Genomic DNA, 19103 nt, shown 5'->3' on the forward strand with positions numbered 1-19103 from the left:
TAAAATCTAGAATGAAAGAATACTGTATTTGGCAATGTTTTAACACATTTCTTCATATCTGAAGAGATTTAGTTACAACTACAAATTGGAGTAACTCTCTACAGCAATACTTGATTCACTTATCTGTTTATATTTGTAAAGTAGGAAAAGGAAGAGAAACTAGACAACTGAATCACTGTAACAGTATTAACTATTGACTGTTTTAGTAAATGTTACATATTGGCCCCAATACAATGGGGTACAAGAACAATAAGAAAAACAGCCTCATCTCACTCAAATTCATCACATGAATACAAACCTTTTATTTCATAAAATTACCGCTTCAAACTATTTCTTTCACTTCCTTTTAGATCCTCAGTCCATTTTAAATCCCAGCTGCTAATATCCTGGTTGGGACTTGCCTTATAAACTGATTGGGTCACAATCAGAAGACACTGTGACCAAGTTTAGTAATTTCTATGGTAAATTTCTACTATCTTTATCTCCTCTACCGTACCCTTTAATTTTAGTTAGGCCATAAAGCTGAAGGATATGTTTTCCATTTCTTTTCTGGCCTCTTCAGCACTTAATATAATGATATATATTCAGTTAGGACTTAATAAATGCTAAATCAGATTTAATCCTAAATCCTCATCCCTTCTTTTCCCTGAATTCCTCAAGCCATCAATAAATACTGGGGGAAGTATCAGAGCTATACATGCTCAGAAGCTAATAAGGGAGCAGCTGAATAGGGGTGCTTGGGTTTTTAAAATAAAAATATTTTAAAATATTATATTTTTAAATATAATATATTTTTATATATTTTAAAATATTAAAATATTTTAAATATTTTTTCTCCATTTTCACTGGCTGGCATTCAAGCACTGAAACTGGTGCTCAGCAGCTACCTTCCTAGAGACCAAGGTAGCTGATATTCTTTCTGCCATTGGTCATGCTCTTTTGTGAAGCCCAACCACTTTCTATGCACAAGAACCAGTACGGACTAACCCAGGTGGCCTTATCTGGGTCGACTTTACAATGGTAGTAAGGTTTTTTGCTTCAGGGGTTTGAATAAATCGAATCAGGTAGTTTCAGCCAACCTCCAAAACTATGGCGAAGCAGTCATTAAGCAGGGTCAGAGAGAAGGGAGGCAAGCCTGGCAGAGATGAGACACACTTAAAGAACAGCTACCCTCTAGCCCCCATGCTAGCTTGAGCCAAAACTTGTTTTCTGAGGACGGTGTTTTAAAGTTGATTCTTCTAGCAATCAACACTCAAGCTGATTTTAAGAGTTAACAAATACACCACCTCCTAGGTTTTCTGGGTACATTAACTAAAGCCTCATCTTGGCTAGGGAGGATTTAAAAAGCAAAGAAAGCCCCCATCCATCTTAGCCATTCATGAAATCAATTGTTTTTAAAGACAGCAAACTACTTTAGAGTGAACCGAGTTAAACCTACCTACTGAAGTCAAACGGTCCACCGCAAATGAAAAAAAATCTAATTAATATATGAAAAGAAAAGGGACAAATAAAAAACATAGTAACATAAGAATAGTGCTACACAACAAAGCATTCAATAAAACTAGCAATGGAGATAACTGAAGGCATTTCATCAATTTAATACATACATATCACTATTTTACTCTGTCTTTATACTTCTCTTTTGATGTTCCACTCAGCAGAAATGTATTTATATGGTTTTTTTCTTAATTCAGTCTCACATAAGAGTCCAAACAGTACTACAGAGAGCAATTTAACTGGTATCTGACATCTGTGTTTAAGCAGCAATCTATGTAACACACCTAATTTCTTCATTCTATGAATACTACCACTGACACTATGAAGGAAATGCCGAGTACCATTAACGAACCTATCTTCAGATAGTAACAATTCTGACATTACCTTTAGATTGACTGGTTTAACTAGAAAACGTTATACTATACTAGCGCTAGCCAAAAACAGGAAAACACAATCCCTAATGATGGAAAACACAAATACATACCTTGAACTCGCTGAAGTTTAGGTTTTGCAAATGCCATTGGCAAATTCAGAGGAATGTAATGTTCGTGATTGCAAACTGTTTGCAGAAATTCAAACTTGTATTCAGCCAGGACCTAAACACAAAGAAATTATACAAGAACTCCTACTTAGTAGTCATTTACTATTTTAGTAATTAAATACAGTGCATTAATTTTCAAAACAGAAGTGTTTAGTATTTTAGGCATACCTTAAAATGTGACCTGTGCAGTAAAGAGTTAACATAGCAGGTCTAAGACTGCTCACCTTAAAAAGACCTGCTTGCATGGTTGGTCATTGGCTGGCATTTGGGAAATTGGATTTTTTTAAATTCTATACGTTTCAGGTATACAACATTATAATTTGACATCTGTATACACTACAAAGTGATCATCACCACAAGTCTAGTTGCCATCCATCAGCATACAGTTTACACCCCCTTCACCATTCTGCCCACCCCCCAACCTCTTCCCATCTGGTAATCATTAATCTGTTCTCTATATCTATGAGTTTGTTTTGGGTTTTTTTTGTTCATTTCTCTTTTTAGATTCCACATGTGAGCGAAATCATATGGTATTTGTCTTTCCATCTGACTTATTTCACTTAGCATAATACTTTTAAGGTCCATCCACATTGTAAAATGGCAGGATTTCATTCTTTTTTGTTTGAGTAGTATTCCATTTTATATATATACACATACAAAGACACACACACACTTACACACATATATACCACATCTTCTTTATCCATTCATCCATCAATGGACATTTAGGTTATTTCCATATCTTGGCTACTGTAAATGAGGCCACAGTGAACATAGGGGTGCATATCATTTTGAATTAGCGTTTTAATGTTCTTTGGATAGATACCCAGAAGTGGAAAAGTTGGGTCATATTATGGTAGTTCTATTCCTAATTTTTTGAGGAATCTCCATTCTGTTTTCCACAGTGGCTACACCAATTCACAGTCCCACAAACAGTGTACGAGGGTTCCCATTTCTCCACATCCTCTCTAACATTTGTTATTTCTTGTCTTTTCAATAATAGCCATTCTAACAGATTACGAGGTGATGTCTCATTGTGGTTTTGATCTGTGTTTCCCAATTAGTGATGCTGAACATCTTTCCATGTGCTGTTGGCCATCTGTATGTCTTCTTTAGAAAAATGTCTATTCAGATCCTCTGCCCATTCTTAAATCAGATTGTTTTTGTTGTTGTTGAATTGTATTAGTTCATTATATATTTTGGATATTAACCCCTTGATGGATATATGATTTGCAAATATCTTCTCCCATTTAGTAGGCTGCCTTTTCATTTTGATGATGGTTTCCATCACTGTGTAAAAGCTTTTTAGTTTGATGCAGTCCCATTTGCTTATTTTTGCTTTTGTTTCCTTTGCCTTTGGAGTCAGATCCACAAAAATATCACTAAGATGGATGTCAATAAGGTTACTGCCTACATCTTCTTCTAGGAATTTTATGATTTCAGGTCTTACATTCAAGTCTTTACTCCATTTTGAGTTAATTTTTGTGTTATGATGTAAGAGAGCGGTCTAGTTTCATTCTTTTACATGTGGCTGTCTAGTTTTCCCAACACCTTTCATTGAAGAGACTGTCTTTTCTCCATTGTATGTGCTTTGCTCCTTTGTTGTAACTTAATTGTTCATATATGTATGGGTTTATTTCTGGGCTCTCAGTTTTGTTCTGCTCATCTGTGTATCTGTTTTTATGCCAGTCCTATACTGTTTTATGATAGCTTTGTAGTATAGTTTGGAATCAGGGAGCATGATACCTCCAGTTCTGTTCTTTCTCAGACTGTTTTGGCTATTCAGGATCTTTTGTGGTTTTATACAAAATTTTAGAATTATTTGTTCTAGTTCTGTGAAATATACCACTGGAATTTTGATAGGGAATACACTGAATCTGTAGATTGCTTTGGGTTGTATGAACATTTTAACAATATTAATTCTTCCAATCCATGATTATGGAATATTTCCATTTATTTGTGGCTTCTTCAGTTTCTTTCATCAGTGTCTTATAGTTTTCTGTGTACAGGTCTTTCACCTCCTTGGTTAAACTTATTCCTAGGTATTTTATTCTTTTTGATGCAATTGTAAGTGGGATTGTTTTCTTAATTTCACTGATAGTTTGTTATTAGTGTATAGAAATACCACAGATTTCTGTATGCTGATTTTGTATCATACAACATTACTGAATTCATTTATTAGTTCTAACAGAGTTTTGGTGTAGTCTTTAGGGTTTTCTGTATGTATTATCATGTCATCTGCAAATAGCGACAGTTTTACTTCTTTTCCAATCTGGATTTTTATTTCTTTTTGTCGCCTAATTTCTGTGGGCATCCTTGTCTTGTTCCTGATTTTTTTTTTTTTTTTTTTTTGGCTGCGTTGGATCTTTGTTGCTGCGTGCGGGCTTTCTCTAGTTGCAGCAAGCAGGCGCTACTCTTCGTTGTGGTGCACGGGCTTCTCATTGCAGTGGCTTCTCTTGTTGCAGAGCACAGGCTCTAGGCACACGGGCTTCAGTAGTTGTGGCACGTGGGCTCAGTAGTTGTGGCTCACGGGCTCTAGAGTACAGGCTCAGTAGTCGTGGCACATGGGCTTAGTTGCTCCACGGCATGTGGAATCTTCCTGGGCCAGGGATCGAACCCATGTCCCCTGCATTGGCAGGCAGATTCTTAACTACTGTGCCACCAGGGAAGCCCCTTGTTCCTGATCTTAGAGGAAAAGCTTTCAGTTTTTCACTGTTGAGTATGATGTTAGCTATGGGTTTGTCATATATGGACTTTATTATGTTATGTTCCCTCTATACTCACTGTTGAGAGTTTTTATCATAAATGAATGTCGAATTTTAGCAAATGCTTCTTCTGCATCTATTGAGATGACCATATGATTTTTATCCTTCATTTTATTAATGTGATGAATCGGGTTGACTGATTTGTGGATGTTGACCCATCCTTGTATCCCTGGATTAAATCCCACTTGATCATGTTGTATGACACTCTTAATGTATTGTTGAATTCAGTTTGCTAATATTTTGTTGAGGATTTTTGAGTCTATGTTCATCAAAGATATTGGCCTGTGATTTTCTGTTTTGTGGTGTGGGAAATTAGATCTTGAAACAAACATTTCCTACATGATAAGACTGTGCCTTCTGTGCCAACCTGTTCAGCAGTGTGCAAACCATGTGATTTATGGTGAACATCTGCCTTCCTATCCTTTCCAAGACTCTGGAAATTTTGACCAGCCTCAAATACATAACTAGCCCCCAACAAAACCCCTAAGCCCTGAGTCTCAAATGGGCTTCCCTAAAGAGAAATGTTGCATGCACGTGGCTCAATTTTCACTGCTGGAGAGAGGATGTGCTCTATGTGACCCTTCACAGGAGGGAGGGCACTCAGGAAGCCTACATGTAGATTGCCAAGGACCCCACTTGATGTCTTTTCCCCTTATTGATCCAACTGAGCATCCTTTTTGTGTCACTGTAATGAATCTTAGCCATGAGTACGTCCTGTGAGTCATTCTAGTGAACCATCAAACACGGAGTAGTATTGGGGACCCCCAAAACACTATCCATTATTCCCTGCTTTGAGGTATAACTCTAGTCAAAGCACCTAAATGAAAACAGCAGTTCCAAATCCTCCAGAGGAGAATGTCACCATTGTTCTCACACTCTAATGTCTGACACCCACTGCAGTTATGTCCTTATAACTTACCTTAGGATCTTTGGGGCTGAATCCAGATATATAGTCATTTATCAAATTGAAAACAAATCCTCTATCCATTAGTGTCAGACAGCGCTATAGAAACCAAATCAAAATGAACAGTTAGTTACATAATTCTAAAGGTCTGTCAAGTTTTTAAAATTCAAAAAGTTTTAAATTTTTTCCACATTAAGGGGATGACATTCTCACTTTTACAGATAATAGAAAAACTTTCAGAGATTTAGGTGACCTTAAAGAGATAAAATGGGACTTCCCTGGTGGCACAATGGTTAAGAATCTGCCTGCCAATGCAGGGGACACGGGTTCGATCCCTGGTCTGGGAAGATCCCACATGCTGCGGAGCAACTAAGCCCGTGTGCCACAACTACTGAGCCTGCACTATAGAGCCTGCAAGTCACAATTACTGAGCCAGCGTGCCACAACTACTGAAGCCTGCACGCCTAGAGCCCGTGCTCCACAACAAGAAGCCACCACAATGAGAAGCATGCACACTGCAACTAGAGAGAGCCTGAGCACAGCAATGAAGACCCAATGCAGCCAAAAATAAATAAATTTATTTTTTTAAAAAAGAGAGAGATAAAGGGCAAATGACTTATCATTGGAATTGGGACTCAACTGTATAATTTTCAAACTAAGATATATATACATATATATATATATACACACACAAATACATGTATACATATATATACACATATATGTATATAAACATATACGCATATATATTGATATGTAATCTATTAGCTATACTGCCTCATTTTGGTTAACTCTCAAAGCTCAAAGTGAACTGGAGGGTGGTTAGTGGGGCTTACCTATGTGAACATTTCAGGCCAAAAGTGAAGTTTTTCTTTGGGTCCTGTGAAGTCTTGGCCTACAAAACATTCTTCCTCTGTGACAACCCTACTAGTTGTTCATATGTTCCTGCTATCGCTCTCCTGGTTAAGGCTTTCATTACCTTGCAACTGCACAACTGCAGTTATCCTCCAAACCTGTCTTCCTGCCACTAATCTTTCCATCCAACTGCTTCCAGATTAATCTCTAAGTCCTAGCCCTAATCATGTCACCTTTCTTCCCAAAAGCTTTCAACAGTTTCCTATTGCCTCTAATATAATTTCAAACTCCTTAGCTTGGCATTCAAGGGCACTCACAATCTTGTCCCAACCTACTTTTCCAGTTTTATTTCCCAATACAGCTCATCTACTTATTACCCACTGAAGATGCACTGTGCATTCCCACCTCTGGGTCTCTGCTCATGCCAGGTCTAGCTAGCAATTCTATCACTGCTTCTACATAATCCTGCCCATTCTTCAATGATGAAGCCCATTTTCATTAACCACCTTGGTCTACAGGGCCCTTTAAACACTTTATACTAGCTTGTATTTTCCTTATTATTTTCCTGTTTTCACCTAGAGAGGACAATAGGAATGATCTCTTTTTCTTATGTTCTCCATGGTACCTACAGTAACCCTGTGAAATAGAAGGAACTCAATATTTGATTAATCAGCCATTTGCATCTCACTTCTCATCTCTCCTTTCAACTTCCACTGCCTCATCACCTCCCACCTGGATTAATGAGTTAGGCTTATATTTATCTGTTCATCCAAAAACATTTTGAGGATCTACTATGTTTGAAACAAAGCATTACATTCTAGAGAAATACAAAGGTGAATAAGATATGGTCTTTAGTCTTGTCTAATGGTAAAGACAAACAAACAAATAATTAAAATACAGCACAATAAAAAGTTATACAAGTATGTAAAGGACGGGTAAACAACAGAAGGGGTGATCAGCCCTGTGTGGGAAGGTTAGGAAAGAGTTGAGCCTAAAAGATGAATGGACTCTGCCAGGCAGACAAGGGGGAAAGACTGGTCTTCTAACTGGTTGCCTTGACTCTGGCTTTTTCCTCACCTCTTCCAAAATCTTTGGTATATAGATAGCTCCATGGCACATAGCTCCGAATCTAAATCCCTTAGCCTGACATTCAAGGCCTTTCATCATCTGGCATCAGATGGTCTTTCCAGCTCTACCTCCACACATCCTAAACTCTGCACAATGACTTTCTTGCTCCTCCCCGAACAATTCTTGAATGCATATATCTCATCTTTGCTCATGAATCCTCTACCTGAAACACGCTCAACCCTGTCTTGGGGAACTATTCTTCTAGTCTCTGTTCATACTACCTGGTCCTAATCCCTCCCTTTCTTGTTTTCTGATTGTATTTTGTTTGTATTTTCAGTATAGCAGTCATCACACTTGATCTTGTACATGTATTTGAATATAATTACAGAGATAGCCTCTCACATCTTTGGATTCTCACATAGAAGACAGACAAATGTTTGTTGACTTGAATGAGGTAAATACTGCTACTAAATCGACTATGTTCTATTCCGTTTACATAGCAAACTTTAAGTTTAAACTCCATGGAAGAAACGGAGATTTTATATTTCAAATAGTCTCATCTTTACTTTAAAAAGATATGTGGATGTTTGGTTTTTAATACACAAAAGGGCTCATGTAATAGTGTTAAAACTTTGTTTTAATTCTGGTAAACAGAGGTCTTACATCAGAAAATCATGCTCTGGAGATCTGAAACCTAGTTGTGAATTTTTAATAAGAAAACAAGGGTATGTGAGATACTAAAACTGCTTGGGTCGATTATTGACTATGAGGTTCTTAAGATAAGGTTGAGACATGCTGAAAGGCTGTGAGAAGATGGGGAGTGGAGAGAAGTAAAAACTAAGTGCCTTACAAATCCATGCCCCTTCTCTGCAGCAAATCAAATATTATTATTACCCACTTTCTAGAACAATCGCATTCCAGCATTGCCCCTTACATATGGAGAATAAAAATACAACAACGAGAAATGTGCTATCTTTCATAAATATAGGAGTTTCTGATATCTCTCAAGATAGTCTCATTGACCAAACTCAACCATTTTCATTTACATGTATTAGCAACAAGTAGATGGTGATTATATTAGCAATGTGTAGACTGTGCCTTTAGTTCAAGAGTTACAAACTCAGAGGCCAACAGGGTCAGAGAAGCTATTTAAATGTATAAAGAGTGTCGGGGTATATTAAGGAGTGGTGGGGTTTGTGGCAACATAGAAAGTACATGCCCCACCTAAAGGCATTCAAATTAATATTTCTGAGAAACACCATGTAAAACCAGCAAGACGTGCCTTCTGGTTAAGCCACCTATGTGGGACCTCTGGTTTAAATAATTAACCATTGGGGGTGGGGGATCAAACATGGCTGTTTAACTGAATTGATGGATTAACTCAGTCAAAAGTTTCTCCAGCAGCCTAGCTGAGTCTCTAGAAAGTAGGTAATTTTTTTTCTTTGGCTTTAAAGACCATATTGGTGAAGAATAATTCCTTACCATGTTCTGGCTGCCTTTAACTCACCTTCAGGAAGCTAGCCAAACTATAATTGACGTTTCTGGACTCATCAGGAATCTCTGCATAGTGAATAGTCACGTGAGGAATTACTGCAAGAAACAATGAATGTAAGACATGATGATACGCCTCAGAAAATCTCTGGCCTATGGGAAGCTTAAATTAAATAGGCATAGAAAAAAGAGTTGCAAAAGATCTAAATCAATCGCTGTTTTTATTTTCAGACACATTCTGTACAAAAATGTGTTTTTAACTGGAGTTTAATTTTTCTCCCAACTTAAAAATTACATGGCTAGTTCAGTGTATACTTTAGATCATTATAGGAACTATCTGGACATCTAATACCATAACTGACTGAAATCATGAACAAGAGTAGGTCATTCTGACCCGACTTTGGAATCGTGCTCCTGAGATACAGACACATCCATTTTTCATTCCATGTTTTTCCTGACACACAAAGTATACATGTATCCATGCATCTCAATTTTAGTAAACCTGCTCTGTGAAGATTCTGATAAACATGGTAAGTATGAGGTGAATATTTTTTACTTCACAAATCTTAGCTTTCACTTCCTATAGCTAAGAAAATTTCTTTGTACTTTCCAAAGAGTTTAAAAATATGACTAAATGTATACAGCACATGCCAGGAACACATGTATTATTAAATAAAGTGTTTTTAACTTTGTACATGCCTTCGACCTTTCTAAGAGAATGGTTCTTTCTTATTTGGTACTTGTTCTTCTTCCAAATGAATGTTCTGACATAGACATTTTAAAACCACAAGACAAAGGGAAAGCTTCAAAGATAATACATTTAACATGGCAAATACCTCACAGGAAACAATCTATGTGGAAGAGTCTCTGACGATTAGACTTTGAAAACAAATGAACTGTCAGATTTTTGCAATACATCCATTGTTTGTTTGCTTGTTTTCAGCAAAATTGAAAAGCTAAGGGCTAAGAGCCCTTAAAATATAAAAGGATTTGCATGTCATGGCTACCTGTGAATAAGATTAGCCTTCTTTGTCTATGTTAAATATTATTCTTGAGCCTACTTACCTTAATTTTATTCTCTTCCAACAAGTATGTGGCCATAGACTTTGCAATAATTTCAAAGAAAAACCATGAGTACTAAAATAAACAAATCAATCATTAACAGTTACCCAAATCCTTGAAGCTTAGCAGAGGTTGACAAATCACTATGGATTTTGTCTCTGAACTTTAGTAACATTTTAAAGTGATCGCAATTGTCCAAGTCCCACAGGATACCTTCAAATTGTGTTGGCAAAAAGGTAGTAGTATACCTTAGGGCTGGCTGGTGATGTACAAAGGCTGTTTGGTGGGAATGTTTAACTCAGTGGGGAGGGGTGTTTTATCAATGACACTGCTTTGATTTGCCTGCATGTGGTGATAAGAGCAAACCAACTTTTAGTCTACTTTAGTATTGCTTTTAAATTCTCTATAGACAATGAATTGTATTATGGCCTGCACCCAGTGGGGGACCCAACCCTGCCCTTGGTACAACACTGGGGCCAGCCCAAGTAGCAGAGGTGTTTGTGTAAATGTAATTTGAAGGGTACAGAGAAGCCTCAAGCAGATACATCCCAAAATACCCAAAATTGAAATTCTACCATTATTAACAGGAATAGTAAAAACATGACAATAATAAGAGCCACCATTTGAGTGCCTACTATGTGCCAGAAACAACATGTTAAATGCTTTGCTTATATTTTAGAAATGAGGAAGTGGAGGCTCAGGACTGCTAAATAACAGGCTCCAGGTCACAGAACTATTATGCAGTGAATAGAGGATTCTAGCCCAGGTCTATCTCCTCCAAAATTCTTTCTATTACACATTCGACTGTGGGCAGGATGGGGTGGGAAGGGTGAAGGGAATGAAGGAGGTTCTGTGGAGAACTTGGGGGAAAACGATGTGTAGGTAAAGTGGTGAGGAAAAGGAAAGTCACATGAGGAAACGATGAAAGACTAGAAGTGAAATGGGAGGGTATCAAACAAGCATATCTCTGGCTGCTTTTCTTGCCTGCCGTGTCCTGTGCCCTTACCTTTAGCAGTTTGTTTATTGCTAAAAAGTCTGCAGACTGTTTCAATACTGCTATCATTGTAGTAGCCAGAGTTTCATGTATCAGCTGGGCCTGAGGAGTACTGGGTTTTTCAGGTCGGAAGCTATACTACAATCAAAGAAAACGAGCTGTGAGACAAAATTCTCTCAGAAGACAAACTGCTCAGAAAGAAAGCTTTACTCCACAAACCTTTATGAAGGATCTTAAATAATTATCCAAGCCTTCTTCATGGCACTTTGATACAATATGTAAGAGAACCCTGAAACAACATTCACAAAAGTCAGCATGTCAGGCTACAATTAACCACTATAGTTTGATTGTTCGATAAAACCATCATACTTAACCCTAAAAATACCTAATACTGCCTAAATAATTAAAGGTGAGATGACTGCATTAAATGTCATCTTAGTTTGGGTCTAACAGAGATTTCAGCATCTAACATGCTCAGGGTCTTGTAAAATATGTTTCCTGGTTCAAAAGACGGATATTTTATTTTGGCAACCCAGATATTTCATCTCCTTTCTAAACCACATTTGAAGTATGGTCATAACTACCATATAGTTAAAAAAAAAAAAACCTTCAGTAAGGTAAATATTGAAATCCCCTCTAGTGAGAATAAAAGGAAAAGAATAGAAAAAAATGTTAAGCATGACAACAGATGGGGGAAATGGGAAGGGAGAGACAGAGCAGGTATAATGATATGAACTAAAACTGGAAGTAAACCTAAGATTCATAGAAAGTTTTAAAATTATGAGACCAGCAGTGGTTCTCCAACTTTAGCGTGCCTCAGAAACACCTGGAGGGTAAAGTGCTCACCCCTCTCCCAGAGTTTCTGATTTTTTAGGTCTGGGGTGAAGTTCAATGATTAGCATTTTTAATAAGCTCCTAGGTGATATTGATGCTGCTGGTCTGGGAACCACATTTTGAGAACAACTGGACTAGAATAATGCTTTTTAAATTTGCAACCAGACTATGCCCAGCAGCAGAGAAGAGCAAACAGTATGGAGGTGTGTGGCGCTTCAGCCCTGAGGCTCCAGAGAGGCTCAACAGAAGTGGCAACAGCAGAAGCAGCAAAGCCAGAAAGAGCCAGCACTGAGCTCACAATTTTTTGGAAAACTCCTGTTTTAATTTCAAAATACAGGTGCATTTTGCATCCTACTCTACAATATATCCTTGTTTGTTTTCATATAAAAAGAACACTCCATTATTCTTTTGAGTACAATTTGATGGCCTAGGGCAACTCTGTCCAATGTGAGAGCCGCTCGTCACAAGTGGCGATTAAATGAATTAAAATTAACTACGATTAACACTTCAGTTCCTGGGCTTCCCTGGTGGCGCAGTGGTTGAGAGTCCGCCTGCCGATGCAGGGGACACGGGTTCGTGCCCCGGTCTGGGAGGATCCCACATGCCGCGGAGCGGCTGGGCCCGTGAGCCATGGCCGCTGGGCCTGCGCGTCCGGAGCCTGTGCTCCGCAACAGGAGAGGCCACAGCGGTGAGAGGCCCGCGTACCACAAGGAAAAACAAAACAAAACAAAACAAAAACTTCAGTTCCTCAGTTACACTAGCCACATTTCAAGTGCTCAACAGCTAAATGTGGCTAATGGCCACCATATTGGAAAGCACAGGTATAGAACATTTCCACGACTGGAGAAAGTTGTATTGGACAAGACTGGTCAAGGGCAATGGTTCTCAAACTCCCTTGCATTAGGGAATCATCAGGGAAACTTAAAAAAAAATACTGATGCTGAGTTCCACCTTCAGAGATTCTGGTTTAATTGGTATGAAGTATGGTCCGGGAACAGACATTTTTAAAAGTTTCTAACATGCAGCAGCTTTAGAACCTCTGGTTGAGGAAGTTTATCCTATGGTTTCTGGTATCACCTGTCCCTGGGGATATAAGTCTCCTGGTGTGAGAAGTATGAAACTAGAGAAAACTGATATTAGATTTCTGACTTTGGGGTTCTCATTTGGAAGATAAATTTATATTTCAAATGAAGAAATGCAAAAGGAAACAAAAGTTGCTTCTTGGTATTATGACACTGAAACTCACATGGTGCACTTGATAGGCACGTCATCTTCATGGGTCATATTTGTGAGGACTCGGAAGAGTTGCATAAGAATTACAGGTAGAAACTGTATCATGACTTGGATCTCCATGGCATGCAAACACTAAAATAAGTCATTATTAGTTATGAAAATAAACCAAAATATGATATAACTTGCAAAGGTGAAACAACAAAAAATTAAGTAATGAAAACTACATTCACTAGAATAAAAGCTCACTTTAAACATGAGCTTCAGGGGATAGGGGACTTTGTCAGTTACTTTAGCCACATCTCTATTTTGGCACTCAGATTCTGTTAGTTCATTTAATATTAAATGCTCTATTGAAGATAAGTATAACTGGGATCAACAGGTTTTGGAATAAAGACAACAGACTCTTGGTAAACCAACACTTAATCGGGGCGAGGAGCAGGCATGTTTGGAGGTAATGGAGACGGGCCTACCAGCCCTCAAGTTCGTGTGTTTTACAGGGGCAAGTGGGCCATTACTTTGTGGTGAGAAGCTACATGGGATTCAATAAAGTGTGTTTCTATATATAATTGGCTTTACACTAGCACCATCCACAAGCTGAGGCAGTTCTGCATTCTAACATCTCACAATACATTTTTTCAAAGTGCTAACACTCATCTCTACTGATCAGTATCTTGACATCAAAAAGAAGAAATATGTCCGTGTATATATAGAAATGATACAAGCAGCTAAATATGTAAAATGTCTTTCTTCTTACTTCCCTTCTCTCCGCATTCATTTATTCACTCATTCATTCACTCACTCATTTAGTCAACTGGCCAACCAAAAAAACCTCACTGAGCACCTTCTACACCAATTCAATATTTAGCGCCCTGGGAAATACAGACACGGGTAAAACAAGTCTCTGTACTAAGGAACTCAGCATTTATCTTTCATAGGCTCCCTTACTCTTGCTCTATGTTGCCATCCTTACTCTCAGCATCCCTTTTCAGGCTTTTCTCATCTATATTTGAATCATCTCAACAGTGACCTCTGAGATTTCCGGGCAGCCTCTCTTCAATCGGATGCATAAGGCAAGAAACTGAGCTCAGGGAACCCATGGTCTATCCTTCAGGTTTTTCCTTCCTTTTGCCCTCTCTCTTCTATCCTTACAGCCATCGCCCTTTTTCAGAACTCTAACCTATAACCAAAATAGTCTAATAATTTTCTAGTAGGTCTATGTACACTTTCTCCTCACTCCCAATATGTCTCTCATTTGCAAAACTTAATCCTCCTCAAATAGGGGTTACATCAGGCCACCTTGTGCCACCAACAAGAATCTTTTGATGCTTCCCCATGACCTAGGGCAGTGGTTCTCAACCAGAGACCATGTGCCACAACCCAACCCCAATGTCCGGAGACGTTTTGAGCTGTCACAATTGGTGGGGGTGCTACTGACATCTAGTGGATAGGCCAGAGATGCTTCTAAACACCCTCCAGTGAACAGGACAGCCCTTTATAACAAAGACTTATCCTGCCCCAAATGTCAATAGTGCCAAGTTTGAGAAACTCTGACCCAGGTATTAAGTCTAAGTTACTTAAGACCCAGCTTACACTCTTAACCTTAACACTCATCATTCTTCACGAGGCCACACTGGTGTCTTGACTGCTCCTTGAATATATCAATGCACTGCTACCTTTGTTCACACTTTGTAGCCAAATCCTCGCCACCCTTCCCAGTCAAGTTCAAACCCCCAGTTCAGTGAAGCCATTCATTCACTCATTCAACAAAGGCATACTGAATGAACTTTCAATTGCCAAGCACATCAAAAAAACATGGTTCCTACCATCAAGAAGTTCACAGACTGTGTGGGGAAAACACATGGAACTAAATCACTGCGATACAAACACTAAACAGTACAACAGCGGTATATACAAGGCGTACAGAGGAAGAAGCAGCCGAGTCTGCCAGTGAGGAGGGAATGTCATATGAGGCTTCAGAAAGGAGGAAGGTTCAAGGATCGTAAGTAGGATCACATCAAGTAGAAAAGAGAGACGGACCTTCCATGCAGAAGTGATCTCCCTGCACCAGTACTGTTCCTCTGGAATTTATTCTCCACACAGCAGCCAGAGGGTTCTTTTGGAAAGGCAAATTCCACAATGTCATTTCCCTCTGTTACAAACAAAATCAATCACCATGAACAAAAAGTTGTGAAGGGCTCCCTGTCCTACATGTACCCTGCCTATCACTCCCCACTCATCTGAGGCCATCCTCCTGCTTTGCTGCTCAATGTGCTCTAGCTACGTTGTCTTTGTTTTTCTTCTTTCCACACATCCCACTGCAAAGTGTTTACACCTGCTGCAATATTCTGTCATCCTTTTACACAGCTTTATCACCTATGGCTGTCTTCCTCCATCAGCTTCTTTTCAGCTTGAAATGGTGTCATCTCCTAGACAGGCCTTCCCTGACAAGTCCATCTTGACTGCACTCCTGGTCATGCTAGAGCCCATTAACCTGTTCTATTTTCTTCACAGCACTCATCCCTATGTAATGTGACTTGCTTATATATAATCTCTCTACCCCAACTAGAGTAGGTATGTTGTCTAACTCGTTCCCATTATAGTCCCAGCATCCAGTACAATATGTGACCCATAGTAGGTTCTCAATAAATATTTGAGGGATGACTGAATAAATGAATAAAATAAGGAACCAAAGGGATAAAGATGGGAACCCTCTAGTCTCAGTGGTTCCTCGGTTTTGTGAACTCTTAGCATTTATACCCTGTATTACGCATTTGACATTTAACTACATATTGCTTTGGACTATCATTTGTACTACTGACTTATATTGTCATTTGACTTAAGTGGATCCTGTCTCTCTGACTGGTTATAAGATTCCTATAGACAATGAGCCTAAGTTATTCTTCTCTGCAAGCCCCACAGCATCTAGGAAAATACTGAACACATAATAAGGGCTCAACATGTAGATGGTAAAATGAAGTGATGAAACACTGTCATTTACAAGGACAACAGGTAGCAAGGTTTGATAGAAAGAAAACAGGACTAGGAGTCAAGAGACACATCAAGAGACAGGCTTGGCTCAGCTCTGCTAGTAACCAGAATGACCACAGGCAAATCACTCTCCTCGGGCCTCAGTTTCCTCATCTGTAAAACAAAATCGCTAAAGATCCCTTTCAGCGCTAACATTCCATACAGGAGTTTGGCTCTTTCTATAATCACATGACATTTCATTCACTGCCACTAGAGGGCAAGCATAGGTCACATAAATATCAGAAATTCCACACCCTTAAAAACGCAAATATGAGTACTTTCTTTTTCCTCCATTCTAAGAATACCAGTATAGGAAAATAGTGTTCTGTTCAATTCTGTTAAAACTTTTACAAAGCTTCCCCACTGGAAGAAAAAGACAATGATCTCAACAGACAATGCATTCATACGTAGAGTGGGAGTTCTAGACATTACCCAAGAAAAGGATTTGAAGTTAGATGACTACTATACTTCTTAATGATAATTAAGAATCGTAGCCACCATTTATCGGCTACCTCCCTGATTCTACCCTTCCAACAATATATTTTCTGTATGGTAGGCAGAATGATACTTTACAACCAAAGTCACATCATGTCACTCCTCTGTTCAATGCTTTCCATCTCATTCAGGGTACAATTCCAACTCTCATCATGGCTTAGGAGGCCTGACCTGACCAGCAACCCAGCCACCTTTCCAATGTGAGGGCAAATCATTCTGTGTGCCAGACACACTGGAACTCCGGCTGTTCCTTGAGCATACCAAGCAAGCTCCTCAGGGCCTTTGCCCTTGCTATTCCCAGCTCTCCCCCAGAATTCCACATAGTTGGCACCCTCCTTTCCTTTAGGTCTCTGTCAAACATCACTTTACTGGAGAGCTCTTCTCTGACACTTTATCTAAAAGAGGGACTCATCACTCCTACTCCCCTGCACTATGTTTTGGTTTTCTTTATAGCACTTATTACCACCTGACATGACAAACACAGTCGGCCCTCCGTATCCACACGTTCTGCATCTGTGGATACGGAGAGCTGACTGCAAGGGACTTGAGCATCTTTGGACTTTGATATCTATGGAGGGTCCTGGAACCAATCCTCCGAGGATACAGAGGGACCACTGTATGTGTGTGTGTGTGTGTGTGTGTGTGTGTGTGTGTGTGTGTGTGTGTGTGTGTGCATTTGTTTATGTGTTTATTGTCCATCTGTCTCCACAACAAAGTAAGCTCCTTGAAAGCAGGGATACTGTTTGTTTTTTTCATTTATCCTCCCAATGTTTAGAATGAAGCCTGGCCCATAGGATGCACTCAAGAAAAAAGTGTGGAATGAATGAATACTATATAGCAGATGCTTTATCTCACTGAGGCCTCCTAACCACCCTACAAGTGGGTTGTTTTTTTTGTTTTGTTTTTTAACATCTTTATTGGAGTATAATTGCTTTACAATGGTGTGTTAGTTTCTGCTGTATAACAAAGGGTATCAGCTATACATACACATCTATCCCCATATCTCTTCCCTCTTGCGTCTCCCTCCCACCCTCCCTATCCCACCCCTCTAGGTGGTCACAAAGCACCGAGCTGATCTACCTTTGCTATGCGGCTGCTTCCCACTAGCTATCTATTTTATATTTGGTAGTGTATATATGTCCATGGCACTCTCTCACTTCATCCCAGCTTACCCTTCCCCCTCCCTGTGTCCTCAAGTCCATTCTCTAGTAGGTCTGCGTCTTTATTCCCGTCTTGCCCCTAGGTTCTTCATGACCATTTTTTCTTTTTTTTTTTTAGATTGCATATATATGTCTTAGCATATGGTATTTGTTCTTCTCTTTCTGACTTACTTCACTCTGTATGACAGTCTCTAGGTCCATCAAGCTCACTAAAAATAAAACAATTTCGTTTCTTTTTATGGCTGAGTAATATTCCACGGTATATATGTGCCACATCTTCTTTATCCATTCATCTGTCAATGGACACTTAGGTTGCTTCCATGTCCTGGCTATTGTAAATAGAGCTGCAATGAACATTGTGGTCCATGACTCTTTTTGAATTATGGTTTTCTCAGGGCATATGCCCAGTAGTGGGACTGCTAGGTTGTATGGTAGTTCTATTTATAGTTGTTTGAGGAACCTCCATACTGTTCTCCATAGTGGCTGTATCAATTTACGTTCCCACCAACAGTGAAAGAGGGTTCTCTTTTCTCAACACCCTCTCCAGCATTTATTGTTTGTAGAGTTTTTGATGATGGCCATTCTGACTGGTGTTAGGTGATACCTCATTGTAGTTTTGATTTGCATTTCTCTCATAACTACAAGTAGGTTTTTATCTTTATGTGAGAGAAGAAGAAACAAAGGCTTGGAGAAGTTAAGTAAGTTGGTCAAGGTCAATCAAAGAGCTAATAAGTGACATACCTGGGACACAAATTCAGTTTGTGATTCCAGAACCCATACGTGTATTACCTCATGTCATACTACCTCTCTGAAAGAAATGAACCTTTTCATTTCCTGAGAATATCATTCACTATTAACATATGCCTAAAGGGAAATCCTGTAGAGGCTTCATTTAAAATAAAAATGCTTGACTGGCCATGGCTGATCTACTGAAAAGAAAAGTCACTGTTAGCTGGGTCCCATGATGTGCACCCTGTCCCACCCCATTAGGAATAAATGGAGTCTTGGATTCTCAATACATTTGATAAAATATGGCGTTACTTATGACTCCCTCCTATGCAACATGCAGAAACTAGGTTCTCTCTTTTTAGATGACCCTTCTGATAATCTTTCACCTATGAACACAGGAATCATTTCACATTTCATTCCAAGCAAAAGTGACTCCATTTCTCCTGGC

This window comes from Leucopleurus acutus (genome assembly GCF_964270905.1).
Source record: "Leucopleurus acutus genome assembly, chromosome: X".
Taxonomy (NCBI): domain Eukaryota; kingdom Metazoa; phylum Chordata; class Mammalia; order Artiodactyla; family Delphinidae; genus Leucopleurus; species Leucopleurus acutus.